General features: G+C 49.1%; 1 protein-coding gene and 1 long non-coding RNA gene across 2 annotated transcripts in view; both read left to right on the plus strand.

Annotated features, from left to right (window-relative positions):
* HSPA12A (heat shock protein family A (Hsp70) member 12A) overlaps positions 1 to 18,506 on the plus strand; it is a 65,638-nt gene that overhangs the window by 12,951 nt on the left and 34,181 nt on the right. The window lies entirely within an intron of this gene.
* On the plus strand, positions 7,723 to 11,494 carry LOC121484001. Its single transcript, XR_005985909.1, has 3 exons — positions 7,723 to 8,604; positions 9,806 to 9,936; positions 10,393 to 11,494. It is a non-coding gene; the product is annotated as an uncharacterized LOC121484001 (long non-coding RNA).

Genomic DNA, 18,506 nt, shown 5'->3' on the forward strand with positions numbered 1-18,506 from the left:
GAAGCAGACTTCCTCGCTGCGTTATATTATGGGAGGGGCACGTCTTCCCATAGAGTAAGGCCAGAATGCAATGGGGGTCCCGTTAGGATTGCCCATCAAAAATCTGAGTGTGGGGGAGGGGTGCAGGGCCACTTTCTAATGAAACATTAATGGTGAGATTGAAATAAGCTCTAAAACAAAAACAGAAACCCAAAACACAGTGATTGTGGCAGAGGGATGGCCCCCGCTCATCCCGTGACCTACTGAAGAGCAGTCTGGGATTCCGGGTCCCGAGGTGCAGCCCCTCACCCACTTCTACCCCGAGAGCTCCTCCCTCACACCATTCCCCAGGCCCAGCTCACAACCGGTGCCCCTCTCACAGAGAATTTGCAGATTGGTTTCCATCTGTGAATATGCTTCCAACTCAAGGTGACCCTCCTGGCCCGCTTTCCCCAAGGCTCAGGGGGGCCATAGGGGGCCATATGGTCACCTCCCAGACACTGCCAGCTCCAGGCTTGTTGTGCTCAGTTCTGGCAACTGAATACCAGGGCTCTGACCAGATGTAGATGATTAAAGCCTCGGACAGTGTTGGTTGGAAAGGCTGGAGCCCAGAATGAGTCCTGGGACCCCAAACAGAGCACCCTCTTGCACCACCTTGCACCCCGACTGTGCAGGGTGGCAGGATTTGTGTCTTAGCACCAGGAGGGCCCATTTCAGGCAGGGAGCATTTGGGGACGTTGGGTGGGGGAGGGTCGAGTCTTGAAGTGACACCCATCTAGTGTAGCTCCCTCTACTCCTAGTCCTGGAGGAGGCTAGGCCAAGGCATTTTAAGATCCCCTTCTAGGAGGAGTCCTGAGGTGGTGTGGGATTGCAGGATGAGCTCAGGTCCTGAGTTCCAGTCTCAGCTCCCGCGGGAGGCAGTGTGGGGTTGCAGGATGAACTCAGGTCCTGAGTTCCAGTCTCAGCTCTGTGGAATACCTGCTGTGAGGCCGAGGGTAGACTTGGAAATCTCCCTGGGCTTCCGTTTCCTCATCTGCAGGCTGGAGCTGAAGAGTAAAGCCCATCCACGGGGCCGCTGCTGGGAAGATTTGTCTGGCAGGGAGTTGGCCCCCAGGAGGTGAGAGCTGGGTGATCACTGGGAGCTGATGGAGGCTGGGGTCCTGGTGCAGGGGAACAGAGGAGCAGGCGGGGGCCTTGGGCAGGACCAGCTCTGTCACAGACAGTAGGACCCCCAGGGGGTTGCAGGAAGTGATGCATGAAAGCCAACCTCACACCCTCCTCACCCCAAGCCACCCAGCCACCTCCTCTGTCCCCATGCTGCTATTCTGGGTCGGTACTGGGTGAAAAAAAGAGAACTCTATTTCTCACGACCAAAGCATTGCATGTTCATCAAGGAACACATAATCCAGAGAGAAGAGGGACCAGTCAGGCCCTACACCCAGAGTCAGCCCTGTTAACCCCTTGACATTCAGTCTTCCAGAATTGCCAGGCATAGGGAGACAAAGCAAATAGATGGGCATTCGTGAAACCCAGCACCAGAGCTAATGGGTATTATCCTCTTTTTATGAACAAGGACTCAGAGGCTAGAAAGTTTGTGGTCCTTGCTTAAAGTTCCTCAGGGAGAGAGTGGGTGGTGGGCCTCTTGGTTTCTGAGCCCAAAGTGTGTGTTCTTCAAAAATTTTTGTCCTGGATCATTTCTGTCATTCTCACTCTCATCCCTTGCTCCCAGTGGCAAGAATGCCACACCCAAGAAGCCTTGCTCCATTACACCAAACACCCTGGGAGCAGGGGTGCTGAGCAGTCACCAGTGCATGGCTCTGTGCAGGCGTGTGGGGGGGGGGGGGGGGGGAGGTGAGCTGCTGGAGAGCAGTCTTCACCCTCTCATCCCAGAGCTCCTGAGGTGCTTGCCTGGGGCGCTTCTGGCCATGGCTGGCTCTCCAGAGCTCTGCTAGTACCTGGGTAAAGGTGATCGGGGCCCCACATATTGGGGTGTGATCAGGGATGCTGGAGGAACATCCAGGAAAATGTCCTGGAAGCCCCAGCCCTTCTCCTTGCAGGTGCCTTGGTGGTGGGAGCAGAGCCTTTGGTCCCATCTGGAAGGTGGACCGGCTGCAGGCAGGAGGCCTCATTACCGCTGCCAGCATGGCCTTCCCCCAGGAGCTGTCTGGTCCCTTGTCACTGGGGCAATTTTATTTCCTTGCAGCAGGCTCAGTGCGAGGCCCTGCAGGGCCGAGGCTGCTGTTTGCTGGTGGGCCTGGAGGAGGCGGGAGGGGCAGTGGGCTGTGCCAGGTGGCTAGCTGGGCGCCTGTGGACAAACGCTTGCTCACCTATTTCAGTGCCTTCCCTATAATTGCAATGAATTAGAGTGTTCCTATTTTATAGCCTGGGTCTCTGCCCCCCTAGACAGGCAGGGCTCTCTGGTTTATAGCATCTGGAGTTCCACTGCCTACCTCGACTTTTCTTTTCTCATCCCCCTGGTCCCATTGTTTTTCTTAGAGCAGATTTAGGGGAAATTCTTGTACCCACAACGCAGTAAAAGTGGGGCATTAAGGGAAACCCCTTCTCCTTAGTGCTGCCTTCCTGACCCCCATAGCAGAAGTCTTTGATGAGGTTGGGGAGCAGGACTAGGGAGTCCTCAAACTTGGGACTCAGACTAGCTTCGTGTCCTGCCAGCTGCAAGAGAGGTTTTCTCTCACCTATGCCTCAGTTTCTCTAAAGCAGGGCAATGATGCAGGATGGAGTGAGGACTCAGTGAGGGGGTGCCTGCAAAGCCGTTCTGGGAACATGACACCCATAGCCCTCCCTGTGCACTCTTTAAAACTGTGATTATGGGTGTATTTGATATGCAGTGAAACATCTGATTGTGAAGTGTGCAGCTCGATGGATGTCTACATGCATGCATTCCACATGTGGTAGGACGAAGAATGGTCTCTGAAGATATCCACGTCCTACTCCCCTGGAACATCCTTACATGGCAAAGGGACTTTGCAGATGTGATGAAATTGGGGGTCCTGGGATGAGGAGATAATCCTGAATTATCTGGGTAGGCCCAGTGTCATCCCAAAGGTCCTTATATGTAAAAGAAGGAGGCCAGAAGGTCAGAGACAGGGATGGGAAGATGCTCTGCTGCTGACTTTGAAGACAGAGGAAGGGGCCACGAGCCAAGGACTGCAGACGTCCTCAGGAAGCTGGAAAAAAGCAGGCAAATGGCTTTTCTCCTGGAGCTTCCAGAAGGAACATGGCCCTGCCAGGGCCTTGAGTTTAGCCCAGTGAGACCCATTTCAGACTTGAGATCTCCAGAAGCGTGAGACCTCCAGAACTCTCTGGTTTTAAGTCATTGTGTTTATAATAATTTATTAGAGCAGCACTAGGAAGCTGATACACTGTGTAACCACCCCAGCTGGCAAGATACAGGATATTGTCATCATTCCAGAATATTCCCTCATGCCTTGTCCCAGGCTATATCTACCCACTCTGTTAGAACCATTGTTCTGACATCTTTCACTTCACATGTACCTGTTCTTGACCTTCACATAGATGGAATCTTCCTTCAGGTCCAGAGTCTTTTACTCAACATAGTGCTTTTGAGGTTCATTCATGTTACTGGGTGTATTTATACTTTGTTCCCTTTTTATTGCTGAGTACTGTTTCAGGTCTAGCTATCCCACACTTGGTTCATCCATTATCCTATTGATGGATGTTTGGATTGTTTCTGGTTTTGGGAGCTTACAAAAAACCAAAAAATCAAAAAAACCCAAAACTCACTGAAAATTCTGGAACAGATCTTTTTGTGGATGCATATGTACACTCACTTCCTTTGAGTAGAATCTTGGTTGTGGAATTGACAGGTCCTAAGGCAGAGATGTGTTCATTGTGGGTGAAGATTGTGGGGCTATGAAGTGCAGCATGAGTCAGCTTGGCCAGCCTTGGGACCGGGGGCTGGTCGTCACCCTGCTGGCCTCCCATGGTTTCTGGGGGTGCGTATGTGATGGTGTGGTTCTTTTATGGTCCAGGGCAGAGGCTTAGTGGCTCTGAGGTGGAGATTCAGGTGGAAATCCTCAGCCAGTACATGCGTGCTCTGGGCCTTGGGATAGCAGATGAGCTTGTGCTCTGTCCCCAGCACAGTGCTAGAATTTTCTTATAGGTCTTCTCTTGTATCTTCATAGAGCCCTGTGAGGGGGAGTAGTTGTTATCCACTTTGCAGCTGTGGAAACTGAGGCCCAGGACACAGTTCTGTCTGTGGCAGAGCTGGTGAAGGTGGAACTGGGTTCCAGGGGACCAGCTCTTCCTGGGCCCAGCCAACTTCAGGTTTTCCCTCCCAGCCCAAACCCTGGAAGAGTAGCCCGGGGCTTTGCCTGGTTGGAGGGCAGCTGTGAGGGTCAGCTCCTCCCAAGGGAAGGACAGTGGTGGCCTTTTCTCCCTGCAGACAGGTGCATGAGCCAGGCCTGGGGGGTGGCAGATGGCTTCCCAGATGGCAGAGAACAGTCCAGCTGGTGCAGGGGGTTATGGGGACAATAATATTGGTGGGGTGGTGGTGAGGGGCTAATGGAGGCATCTGATGGGTTAACAAGCTAGTCTGATATGTCGGGCGATAGAGAGCCACAGTAGATGCTTAAGGCTTGGAGTGACCTGATGAAATTGGTGGTTGTGATGTGATCCAGGGGAGCAGCAATGAGGCAGAGTAGGGGGCCCTCGAGAAGCTCTCCACACCTCTCTGCCTTTGCCCATGCTATTCCCTTTGCCTGGTGTTCTCTCTCCATCCTGTTCACTCAGCAAACTTGCCCTTGAAGATGCCAGTCAAGTATCACCACCCTGGGACTGCCTCCTCCACCTCAGGCCCCCTGTGGCATTTATCCCAGTGTCTAATAAAGAGTGCAAAATAGAATTTTACAGTTTTCTTAATTACAATATTTAAATTGAAATCATTCATTCTGTTTTGGCCTGATAACTCCTAGTCGGATTCTCCTGAACTAAATATGCACGTGATGCCATGTTCACTAGACAAGCCTAATGGCAGCCCGATGGGGATGGGGCATAGGAGAGCATGCACAGGCACACGGGGCTCAAGGGGGACAGGGGACTGTTTCACGAGCACCAGAGTGGAGGAACTTCCCAGGTAATGGGAAGAGATTGCCCTGCCAAGTACAGTTTCATCGTACGGCTATACCACACTCGGTTCATCCATTCTCCTGTTGGTGCATGTTTAGATTGTTTCCAGTTTTTGGTGATTGCGAAAAAAACTGCTGCGAACATTCTGGAACAGATCTCTCTGTGGACACCTATATACACTCACTTCCCTTGAGTAGAATCCTCGTCCTGGAGTTGCTGGGTCTAGGGCAGGGATGTGTTTAGCTTGGGTAGAGATTCCCCACTGCACGTTTTTAGCTTCCGGGGTCTTCTTGTTCACCAACCCGGAATGTCCGCAGAATTGTGTTTACATCATCGGGACCTTCTAGACTGGGCCTGTGGTGAGAGAGCGGCAGGGAGACGAGGGCAGGGAGAGCTGATCTGTGCTGGTGGCCCTGTCACCAGCTCCCACTTATCCCAGTCGGGAGCATTCCTGTGGGCACCTCCTGGAGGTCATCTCTTAGAGGGGAGGAGGTCACTGCCCTGTGCTCAGACATTCCCGTCTCAGAAAGGGTGTGGCTGCGGGGAGTCAGGCTGGTCACTCTGGGTCTGGAGCATTCTGCTCTGCAGAGGAGATGGCTGTTGATTAATTGAGTTCCAGAAGGAGCTGTTAAAGATAACAATGAAGTCAGAGAACCTGCCTATGCACATGGTTGGGCTTAATGAAGCAGGCAGGCCCGCATCCTGGGAGGGACAGGCTTGTGGGACAACAGTAATAAAAAGGCCACAGACAGACCACCTGGGCTTACGGATGCCCCAGCAATCTCTCCTAGTCGCCAGCTTGGGCAGTTGGCCATTTATGGATGGGGGTGGGGGTGCAAAGCCCCATTCCTTGGACCTCGGTTCTTGCCTACCTGGGCACTGCGGTGCCTGAAATAGGTAGGGGTCCTGGAGGCTGAGTGTACTGAAGTCCACATGTACACATGCTCCAGGGTGTGTGGGCAGCTAGGGCCATCTGTGTGGCCTCCCTGTGGCCCCTAAACACAGGATGTCTGTTATTTCCTGGGGATTCATGTAGTATATTTATACCTCATCAAAGCTGCTTGGTCTCAGGTGGGCCACGGGATGCTTTGGGAGATACTCTGGGTCCTGTGGCTTGGGGCTTCCCCCTTGCTCTGTGGAGTAGCCTGAGGACGTCAGCCTTGTTCTCCAGAAAGCACCTTTGCATGGCTTTTCCACTCCTTGGGAAAAGACTTTGAGCAAATTTGGTCCTGGGGGAATTGTTCGTTGGTTTTCTTTCTTTGTTTTTAATCTCCCTTTGCCACTTTGGAAGTAGATATTCTATTTGAAATCCTTTCAAGAGTAGTTTCTCTTGAAATTTTGCCATGCGTGCTTAACTTAGCAAAATCTAAAGTTAATCAATATCTTAACCCAGTTAATTCTTTCTTTGTAAGAATGCCAATCCCTCATGGAAGGTTTTGTATAAAAAAAAAGTAAGATTGAGGGATTTTAAACTTAAAAAGTATTTAAAAGTCTCTTCATGGGATTCCTCTCCTTCCTGCTACCATGGAAGTCTTTGCCACCATGTGAGCAGTGTTCTGTGTACAAGTGCCAGGGCCACCTGTGCTGAGAGGGCATTTGGTCCCTGGGGATGGATGTCCAGCATCCTGGGAAGCACTCCTTCTGCGTCACCCCCTTGGGAGCCGCTCCGTCCAGGCTGCAGTAGATAGTTCATGCATTTGCCTTCTCTCTCTCTCTCTCTCTCTTTTTAATCTTCTGGAAGCAGCAATTTCTCAGGCAGGTTCTTGAACACCTGCCAGCCCCAGGACCCTGGCTCAGTGGCAGCGGTACATACAAGTAGTTACACAGAAGAATGTTCTAGTGCTGATGCAGTTTGCCCTCCTGACAAGAGGAGGTGGGGATCCCGCTGAGGGCTAGTTAAGGCTGCAGGTTATTGGCCATCTTCTAGCATGTATTCCAGAATAGCTTGAAACTGCCTGTCTGCGGGGGAAGCACCGACAAGTCGTCTGTCTGCAGTTCTCCATCAGGATGGGGCTTGGCATTCGGTTCTGTCCAGCCGGCAGCTTCAGAGCATCCAGGGGAAAAGTGAAAACACAGCTGGTGGCTGGGGCGCCGTCCCTGCTCCGGGCCCACGTTCACCTGCTGCCAAAGGGCAGGGTGTCTGGGGAGGGGCCGGTGCCAGCCGTCACCCTGGCCCCCTCGGCGAGGCCGGGATGGGCAGCAAGCGTCACTACGGGACAAGTTCCAGGAGAATTGCTGCAAATTCTTCCAGGCAGAGAGGTTGGCGTCTGCCCAGGGATGGAGGGAGGGCAGGAGGGAGTGGTGGCCAGCGTGGTGGGAGTGACTGCTGTCTACTTCCAGGGAGGAAGGAAGGGCGCGCTTCTGAGCGCACCCGGGACAGGTGACAGTTTTCCTTCCTGGGTGGCTTCTGGAAGCTCTTTGATTTTTTTTTTTTTAATTGAGATTCACATATTATTAAAAAAAAAAAAAAATTGGGCAGCCTGGGTGGCTCAGTGGTTTAGCGCCACTTTCGGCCCAGGGCCTGATCCTTGGGCCCAGGATCGAGTCCCACGTCCCCCATGGCTCCTGCTTCTCCCTCTGCCTCTCTCTCTCTCTCTGTGTGTGTGTAAATAATAATAAATAATAAATAAAATCTTAAAAAAAATCAACCTGCCATAAAATTCACCATTTTAAAGCATACAGTTCAGTGGCTTTTAGTATATCCACAAGGTTGTGCAACCATCGCCACTGTCAAATTCCAGAATGTTTTCACCGCCCTGCAGAGGAACTCGTGCCCGCTTGCAGTCCCTCCTCAGTTACCTCCTCCGCGGTTCTCATTTCTCACCATGCCCTGCTGTCAGCTGCCCAGGGTGCAGACTCTGGCCACAGAGGCCTGGAACCCTGGGGCTGGAATGTGGTGGAGGGGAGGAGCTCAGGCATCGGAGACAGGTACTTACTCCTGTGTGATTTCAGGAAGATGCTTAACCTCTCTGTGCCATGATTTCCTCTGCTATTAAATGGTGCTAACAACCATTTATTTTCTACCCCATTGGGTTGTTTGTAAGGATGAAATGAGACACTGTATAAATAATAATAGCTACACTTGTTAAGACCTTTGCCTACATTCTTTTTATTTAATCCCCATCAATCCTGAGAGGTCAGAGTTATTACTATTATCCTATTTAATACAGAAAGAAAACTGTATTAAAGAAATACAGAAAATTGATGAGCCACAGAGAAGTTCAGGAACTTGTTGAGGGCCTGCACAGCCATGAATTAGTTTTTAGCTGCAGAGTATGGAAAATCTGACTTTATTCTGTTTCCAGAAAAAGGAAATTAAAAATGACTCGGCATGGAAAGTCCAGGAGTCCAGCAAGCTGCAAAGCAGGTTGATTTGGCAGCTCGTGGACCCCCTCAAGAATGGATGGAGGTTCTTTCGGTGGTATCTGCATCTCAGGCTGGCAGCAAGATGGTGCACAGGCTCTTCCTCTGGGCACTGGCTTTAGAGCAAGAATATTTCTTTCCTAGAAATCCCAGGTGATTTTCCTTTGTGAATCTAAACAGTCTAGTTCCCACCCACCCCCAGTTTCCCTGATCCGCTGTTACTCTTCTACAACAAAGTGGTTCCTGGCCTCTGCTTGAATCCCTCTAGTGATGTGGAACTCAGTGCCTTAACAGGCATTTCCTTTTTTTTTTTTTTTTGTTTGACTATTAAGTGCCACAGCTACCCCTCCTTTTTTTTTTTTTTTAAGATTTTATTTATTTGAGAAAGAGGAGAGAAAGAGAAAGAGAGAGAGAGAGAGCACGAGTAGTGGTAGGGACAGAGGGAGAGGGAGAAGCAGACTCTCCTGCTAAGCAGGGAGCCCAACGTGGGACTCCATCCCAGGACTCCAGGATCATAACATGAGCCAAAGGCAGATGCTTAACCACTGAGCCACCCAGGTGCCCCACCACGGCTACCTTTTATAGTGCTTTTAGATGAATTAGAAAAAGATCTGCTCTGGGGGCAAAAATTGGCAAGTGGTGCCTCCTCTAGGTGATATAGCCCTTCATCTCACAACTTGGGATGGCACCCCACCTGTGAATGGACGCAGCCCTGCTTGGGAGACATGCCTCCCCTGAGGAGGTGCCTTTGAGCCGTGCACAAACTCTCTCTTAAGACACTCTTGAGAGGGGTCTGTAATGTGGGCTCACAAGCCTCAGCTCCCAGGGCACTGGCATGGCAAGTTGGTGCTCAGGTTCCCCAGGGGGTACACCTGGGCTTAGGGCCAGGAGGTACTACCTGGAGGTGCTACAACTCTCCCTCATCAGGAAGGTTCAGCTCAAAGGGGGTGAACCAGCTGTCTGTCCCCACTCCCCTCACCCCCTGTTCAGCCTCTCCCTTAGCCCCGTCCCCACACCCAGGGACAGATGGATGTTTAGGAGGTGACGTGTGAGACCAGCGGCCCAGAATGGCACTGCCTCTGTCTATGCCTCCGGTACAGTCAGCACCGGTGTGCTGTGGCCTCTGCTGATGAGCTGTCCCCAAGGCTGTTCATGATAGAAACTGGCAAGTCTAAGCCAGGGTCTTCCAGGGGCCCAGGCAGTGGAGTCTTTCCTTTGGAGCAGGACAGAGCAGTTTCATTCACCTGTTCAGTTCTGAAACGTGCTTCACTGCAGAGAACAGGAAAGCCTACGTTTCATTCCCTGGTGGGAGTGGGCATGTGGCTTCCCCCATTCTCCTCCATCCTTCCAAAAGCACGCCTGGGTGAGCAGATGGGCTGAGCAGCGAAGTCAGGACCAGACCGTCTCTCCGACCCGTGGCAGCACCGGCCCTGTTCCCATCGCTGAGAGTTTCCCTGAGGGTTCCATATGCCAAGTTTCTGTCCGGTAGGTCTTTTTTTTTTTTTTTTTATCCTTGATTAACAAGCCTGCAGAAGCACCACGGAAAGGAAATGCATTCGCTGACTTGGCACATATGTGGGCCCTCTGCCCATCCTCTGGTGTAGGCACACGGCCTTTTTTTCAACAGCGGTTGTACCTATTTGAAGATGATGATGATGGTAAAGATAATAAGTAACATCTATAATTTACTGAGTGCTTGCCATGCATCGGGGTTTATACGTATTATTTCATTTAGTCCTTAGAGCGACCCTGTAAAACCCTATATCACCATCACCATGCTCCTCCCTTCCTCCCACTCCCCCCAGTTTCCAGGAGAAAAAACTGAGGCTCGGAGAAATAAAGTAGCTCACCCAAAGTCATGCATCGGGGAGGTGGCCATCCTGGGATTCGAACTCAGGCTTTTCTGACTCTGAGCTTGTACCTTTGACTTCCATTTATCAGCAGCCCCTCCCACGCCCTGATCTTTGGATTTGAAGAATCGAGGCTGTCATAATGCAGAGCCCCACAGTCTTCTGAGCCCGGAGGCAGAGCCAGCCAGCTGGGGCTTGGGAGTGCCCTGTGATTGTGCCCTCCTGACTCTCCTCGCACTGTTTGCTCATCTGTGAAGTGGCGGTTTATAACATCTCTCCCGCAGCTTCATCTGTCGTGAGCAGTGGCATCTGTTGGAGATGTGACATTGGGCAGAGCGCAGGCATGCAGGCTCAGAGCTGGAGAACTCTGTGCAGCTGGGTGGTGTCCTAACGGGGTGGGTTTCTTTCTTAGCCTTTTAGGCCTTCGTTTTCTCATCCGTGGAATGGGAAGAACGACAACACTTCACAGCCCCCTCACACAGCAGGATTTCACGAGCTACACCTGTAGAGCTCTTAGCTTGGCATGCAATTCAGTCTGTGAGTGCCGACTCTGATAGCTTTCCTGATAGATTTCTGGGTTTGTGCATTTCTAATAATTTCATATTAATAATAATGTGGGTTTGAATAAACTTGTACACAAGCCTCGAGTCAAAACTGTACCAAAACATCTGACCCGTTAAGGAATGCAGCCGATGGTGGGTGGGGGCTGTTATTTATTTCAGAGGGTTTCTCGTGAATTATGTCCTTTGTTTACTGAAACATAGGGATAGAGGCCCGGAGAATATGGGTTCATACTTCGCAGAGGGAGAAGGTGTGCCCCGAGAGAGGTGAGCAGACACACCTCTGCTTTCTCCAGCTGCCCACATTCTGCATCGTCGTCCGGAGCCCTTTGTTTGCCTTACATCCCTCTATGAACAACAGCCAAAGAGCCACCTCTGGCTTTGCTCTTCCTGCTCCTAAGCCGGCTTGGTTTTGAGGAGACCTGCCCCTTGGCCCTGCGGCCCAGGCTGGTGGCTGGGTCTGCCCCCCTCCTTGCCCTTTTTTTTTCTGTTCATTCGAATCACGATCCAGTAAAGGTCCATGCAATGCAATGATTTGAGAATCTATGTCTCTGAAGCGTCTTTTAAGCTGTAGGAGTCAGTCTCTGGGCCTGCTCAGGATGACCTGGGAACTCATTAGAAATGCAAATTTTCAGCTTTCCCAGACCTGTCAGAGTAGAAACTTTGGGGTGGGGGCTGGGCCAGCAATCTGTGTTAACAAGCATTCCTGGTGATTCGGATGCAAGAGTCTGAGACTTTGTTTTTTTTTGTTGTTAGTTAAAGATTTTATTTATTTATTTGAAAGAGAACAAGAGCGAGAGAGATCACAGAGCCAGAGGGAGAAGCAGACTTGCCACTGAGTTTAGAGCACCATGTGGGGCTCGATCCCAGCACCCCAGGACCGGGCCCTGAGCCAGAAGGCAGATGCTTAACTGACTGAGCCACCCAGGTGCTCCTGAGACTCTTTGATCTATCTGCTTCCCCTCCTTTCCTGTGTATTCCCTTTGTAATTTATTTCTTGGAGGAACCTGGCGCTCATCCTGTAGCAGTTTCCCCCAGTTTGGGTTTTGCCAGCTGATCCCCAGGTGCCAGGTTCCTCTTTCTTCCCTGCTGAGGATAAAGGGAGGCCTCTCCTCCCTCAAACACAGGGGGCTGACTTTTGGAGGATCCTGCAGAAGTGGGGTGCCCTCCAGGCCCAGAATGGGGCTGGAGCAAGCACAGATGTTCCAGACTCTGTGGAAAGGCTTGCTATGGCCAGGAAAGGGGAGCTGTGGAAGGAGGAGAGGTCACAGAAGGAGGTGGGGGTGGACTTCCAAGGGCCGGGTGCCGGTGCTGTGCCTCACTTCATTGTGTGGGCATGGGAATGGAAGACCCCGACAATGGTGGACTTGTATGAGCAGACCTTGGTTTGACCAGATGGGCTCTGCCTGCAGGGGAGCCTGACCTTGAGGGGCCAGACCTGGAGCAGAGAGCCTGAGAGACGCTGGGCAGGAACCCTGGTGTCAGTAGGATCTGGATTAGGCAGAGGAGGGAGTGAATGTGAAAGATGCTAAGAATCTCTCACAGGAATGAGTTGGCTTGCGAATGTAGTAAGAAGGGAGGGAGGAATCTAGGAAATCTATCTGGGAGCCATGGTGGCTGTACTGACCAAAGGGGATGTTTAAGGAGAGAAGCAGGTCTGGGTGCTTTCAGAGCAGAGCACACGTTGTTGGAGGTAACTCAGCACATGTATTACTAATATTCTGACTCGGGGGGGTCAATGCCTCAGTCGGGAAAGACCTCTGTGACCCTCCGAATCTGTGGATAGTCACTGAATCCACTTTGGGGCATAAGATACAAACATCCATCTGTCCATCTACCCAGCCATCCATTTATCCACCCAACTGTCCATCCTTTTATCTACCCATCTGTCCATCCACTCAACTCTCCACCTACCTATCCACCCACCCATCTATCCACCCATCTATTCCTTCTTTGATCTATTCCTTCCATCCATCCGTCCATCTATTATTTTATCTATCCATCCATCCACCTACTCAACATTTATTGAATGCCTGTGACATGTCAGGAGCTGAGGAATCAGAGAGGAAGTGAAACATAGCCTTGCTCAGATGAGCCCAGGTTCTGTGGAACAGAAGCCAGGTAGACAGAAGTATCTTAGTATCTTAATACTCTGTGTGAGGTGAGCTGTGGAGCCCCTCCAAATGCTAGGTTCCAGGGGTCAGGGCCATGAGGCTGCTGGATGTAATTCATGAAAGTTAGTAGGAAGACCTGTCGGTCTAGAAGCCATTCCCTCACCTCCCCTAGCAGTGGCCTGGACATGCATGTGTCTATGAACCATCCCCTGCTCATAGTCTGGGGTCGCGGGGACTTGTGGGGCTGTCTCTGGGGAAATCCAGCAGCTGCTCCCATTCTCTCTTGGGGCACTGCACCTCCTAAGCCGTCCTGGGGGGCAGACAACTGGCTGCCCAGTGTCAGCATGGGCCTGGTACAGCCCCCCACTCTCTGCGGTGCCTCGTGCTGTCAGTTTTGCCACTATAAATACTCATTTCCATAATTATTATTTAGCATTTGGAGAGCAGCTATTTTACACTCAGTGTTCTTTGTAGCCAGGAGGGTCTCCCGGTTCATGCCAATAAAATCTCCATTTACTCTGGACATCAACCATGGTGATTAAAAAAAAAAGAAACCCATAAATTATTTACTGAAATGGAAGTTCAGCTTACAGTAATAATGCATTAGTTCAGCTAGCCATGAAGCCTGTTATAGGGTAATAAAATTCTTTTATTTTCCTTCTTAAAAGATTTTTGCACGTAACCTACACATGACCTTGAGCTGATCAATTTTCAAAGATGACAGTGCAGGGAGGGCAAGTAAGGAGAGAGAAAGGGAGAGCTTCCTTTAAAAGCCTGATTTTAGGCAATTGTCAGCAAATACCTATTATCTCACAGCTAGGAGGGGAAAGGAATGAAAATATATATTGCATTTTTTAAATTGTAAGGACCAGACCTAAAAATCCTTTTGAAATTGAGCATTTATTTGATAGATACATAAATCTGGCAGCTAGAAAGAAGACCTATTCAGAAAAGCTGAGGAGTCACCATTGTTGAGACCACCTGTCATTTCACAGGAGCCTAGAGCCTTGTAGAAGAAAGTCAGCCCTACGGTTCTGTCTTTATTTTATTTTTTTTAAATGCTGTATTTATGGAGCAGGATTGGTTTTATGTATCTCAGAAAGTCTACAAATCTGCTCACGGCCATTTGCTGAGTAATGTCTTCAGCAGAGAACGACAAGCAAGTTCATGAATTACGGCTGGCTTTGACGTTTCTTATCAAGACTGTTTTTTATTTTAAGAACATCTGCTTTGATTAAAGCCATTAAATCCAGGAGCAAATAAAAATGTGTCTGACTTTCACATGTCTGGCATTTTATAACAAGAACCCCGATGAAACCTATGTCTTAATTCTCACACCCCTTAGGCCAGTGATGCATATTAACCCCTAAAGCCAGTGATGAGTAAAAAGCTAGTTTCTCCTCCACTATCTGGTTTGGGGTTCTAAAAAAATCCTGTGGCAGGAGACTTGTTGGTTGAGTCAGACTTTTACTTATTTATATCCTCTACTTTGCTGCAAAGATATTTTCCTTTATTTATAGACCTCTCTTTGCTGCAAAAATTATTTTAAAAGTGATTTGGTTGAAGAATGTGTTGGGAGGTGAGTCCTGGATTGAGTGAACCTAGAAACACCCTTACCAAATTATTTTTAGATTCACACAAACTAAAAAAAAAATTGCATAGTAAATACGCAAGACACAAGTGACGTGAAATTATCTGAAATTAAGAGCAAAGGAGATCGACAGTTATTTTCTGTTGGTTTACTAGAAAGCCTCAGGCTCTCTTTCTCCTCAGTTTGACCATCATTCTGTGGCTGATGGCATTCTTGAAATGTTCAGTGTTTTTCTAATTCTGTGATGTGAAATCACCAGATCTCTCTGTGTTACTACATTTCAGAGGGACATAGTGCTTGACATGGAAGATGCTGTGAGTGTCTATTTAATGTTGCTGGAAGAGTGGAGTAAGTTTTTTTAAAACTCCCAGGTCCCTCAGTGACACATCCTGATGGACTATCTTGCTCTCATCTCTATTTTCAGCCCGTCTTCTCTCCCTGCCTCCTTTTCCATCAGCTTCCTCTCTGGCTCCCAAGCCTGTACTCTAAAGCTCTCTATCCTTGTTGGGCACTTAGCTTTGCCTTGCTTGTCTGTTCCGATGTGCTTAGGCCTTCTGTGTCCTGAACTGGAATATCATATAGGCGGGTATATTCACGGGGCAGATGTCATTGCATTGGCTTTAACTGTCCAAGCTAGTGACAGTTGGTATTTCTTGCTGTGGATTATGGCCTATGTGTAAGTGGTCCGTAGCCAGGATATGCAGCAGGTGCCTTGTACTTATAGACATAACATATATATACTTTTTTTTTCTGTTGTCTGTTACCTCAGATCTGTCAAATATCAATAGATCAATGGATAATATTCCATTGACCCCATTGTGTTTATTCCTAATTACCTACCTATTGAATGAAAGCTCTCTAGCTCGGTTGAGATTATTAGCACATTAGAAATCACCCATACCCCTCAGGGCCTGAAGTATTTTTTTTTTCCATATCCCATATTCTTTTCTCCACAAATTTGTAAGCACCACTTGAACATCCTAAAAACTTAAATAATAGAAAACATTTGTCCCTACAGGCTCTGTGTATTCTGTTCCTGTGCGGGATTGATACACCTTAACTGGTGCATTATCTTTGATTTGGGATATACAGAGCTCTAGATGTGGGTGTGCGTGCATGATTAGCATGCATCTATAAAATGTTACTCCTCCATGCCTCTATGCAAATCAGTATTAAATCATTGCATGGTACAGCTGCATTTTCCCTTCTGATAGAGAAAGTCCATGAGGTTCAATTGCCTCTAGGCCTGGCTGAGTGAGTAATCAGCAAGGGACCGGGTTGGGGAGGTACAGGGGGCACCAAGAAAATCCTTGGTTCTTGTCCTCAAGTATCCTAGAGTCCTCTGGGGGCCTGAGGCATGTGTTCCATGTGTGGCCCAACACATGCTCTTTTGCAAGTCAATGGGACGTGCTCTGAGAAGAGTTGAGTGATGGGATAATTAGAACCAAGCAGACAGCGGGGTGGATGGTTTGTCTGTGGATAATAGCTTGTTTGCTAATTGCCAACACCAGATTTACTGGGCAATTAGACATTTGGTGTCTTCCAAGACCTTCTGTGCAAATGTGGACACATGGCCTCAGGCCTCGCAGGTAGCAGGTGGAGAGAAGGTGGCTCCCAGTGCTGGATGGCATCTCTCTGCAGGCTGCCCAAGGGGCCATGGGCAGGGCAGATTTCTCGCCGACAGGTGGGAAGGACCATCTGGCTGGACTCCCTAGCAGAGAAGTAGGATTCCCCTTGCTTTATGGAAGGGGGTAGGTACCCTTGGCTGAGAGATTAGCAAAGAAGGTGGACTTGAGTCGGCTGGGCCAGGAGCTGGGCTTATGTCTCTGTTCCCTTTTCAAGAGCACTGAGCCATGAGTGCACCTAGGACCCAGAAGTTGCTTTCCCTCTAAGATGAGCAAGTTGAGTTTTTTTAATTAAAAAACTTTTTATTGTGATTAAGTATATATAACATAAAATTTGCGCTTTTAACCATTTTTAAGTGTACAAGTCAGGAGCATTATTGCATTCTCAGTGTTGTGCAACCATCATCACTACTGTTTCCAGACCCTTGTCATAACTCAAAATAGAAGCTCGGTGCTCCGCATTCCTTCCTTCTCTCTCCCAGCCCCTGGAAACTTCTGGTCTGCTTACTGTCTCTATGACCTTGCCTATTCTAGATATTTCATATATGTGGAATTATACAATATTTGTCCTTTTGTGTCCAGTTTATTTTACTTAGCATAACGTTTTCTACATTCATCTATATCATAGCATGGATGGGGACTTCTTCCCGGTTCACAGCTGAGTAATACTCCGTTGTATAGACATGCCACATTTTGTTTACTCAACTTTTGATGGATACTTGGCTTTTGTCTACCTTTTGGTTATTATAAATAATATTGCTTCATTCTTTTGGGTAGACACCTGGGAGTGGAATTGCTAGGTCTTATGATAATTCTATATGTGATTTTTTGAGGAACCACTAAACTGTTTTCCATAGCAGCTGTACCATTTTGCACTCCCACCAGATATCTATAAGGGTTCCAGGGTCTCCATTATACTTGCCAACATTTTATTTTTTCTTTCTTTCTTTCTTTCTTTCTTTCTTTCTTTCTTTCTTTCTTTCTTTCTTTTATAGCAGCCATCCTAGTGAGTATAAAGCAGTATCTCATTGTGGTTTTGATTTGCATTTCTCTAATAGCGAATGATGTTAAACATCTTTTCACATGCTTATTGGCCATTTGTGTATCTTCTTTGGAGAAATATCTGGTGAAGTCCTTTGCCCAGCAAGTTGGTTTCGGGCCTTTGTACATTTTCTCCCAGGGGTTGGAACTGGAGCCTCCTCAGGAAAAGAGACCAGATGCCTGCAGAGAATGGAGGTGGCTGTGCAGATTTGAAGGCTCACATTCACCCTTTCATGATTCATTTCATTCCCTCAGCCCATTTGGCACCCACTGTAATGATGCTATTTGAGTTCTCACCAAGCAGGAAAAAACAAAAACCAGTAAGTGTGTGGGATTAACCAAAGTGATTTGGCAGCAGAGGGAGATGGAGCGATTCCTGCACTCCCCTAGAAGCAGACAGGACTTTCTCAGACACCTTACACCCTCTGGGCTTCCTGGACACAAGTATGTTTTAGCAGATTACCCATTCTTCCTACCAGGTTATTAGGCTGTGTACTACATGGAACAGTATTTGCAGAGCATCCCCAATGGCACCTGGGATTTGCAGGTGCCCAGGGCCGCTCATCGTCTCTACAATGGGAGCCCGCAGTCCTTGCTCTGCTGCTCTGCTGGCCCTGCCGGTCCTGGGGTGGTGGGCAGCGAGACCAGTGTGGAGCTTCCAGCAGGGACAGTGTGACTTCTCCTTGGGTGCTCATTCCTCGGGGGGAGTCACCGGGCTCTGGCAGGGTGTCACGACAAATTTCAGTCCCTGCATAATTATAAGAGTAGTAAGGCAATCAACAAAGTGATGCTGGTGCTGCTCTGCTGTTGGCTCTTCTCTGGTTTGACCTCATGTCTGTTGTAGGGCCCCATGTGCGAGGTCCAGGAATGCTGATCTACCTGACTTTCTGCTGCGGTTTTTCTTATTAAATGTCAAAAGCCTTCAGGATCACTAAGAGAGATGAGTTCCCCCCATTGTGATGTAGCCTCCTGCCAGGGGGAGCGAGGAGGTGATGTGTCCACTAAACAAGGAAGTTCTTTCTGGAAGCTGCACTCCAGTCCTGTATCCCTGTAATAGGGCTTGTTGATCTGTGGGGCAGGGTGGGGAACCTGAGAGCCGTGGATACTCTTCCCAAAACATGCACACAGACAATGCACACCATGCACACCATCATGCTGCCCAGGTTAAGAATGATGCGGGGATCGAGCAGTATCTCTGCTAAGTGGGAGTTGGTGGGACATAGTGAGAGGCCTGCTGGTCACGGGGAGAGAAGGAATGTCTCATTTGGTGGTTC

The sequence above is a fragment of the Vulpes lagopus genome, chromosome 2 (genome assembly GCF_018345385.1).
Source record: "Vulpes lagopus strain Blue_001 chromosome 2, ASM1834538v1, whole genome shotgun sequence".
Taxonomy (NCBI): domain Eukaryota; kingdom Metazoa; phylum Chordata; class Mammalia; order Carnivora; family Canidae; genus Vulpes; species Vulpes lagopus.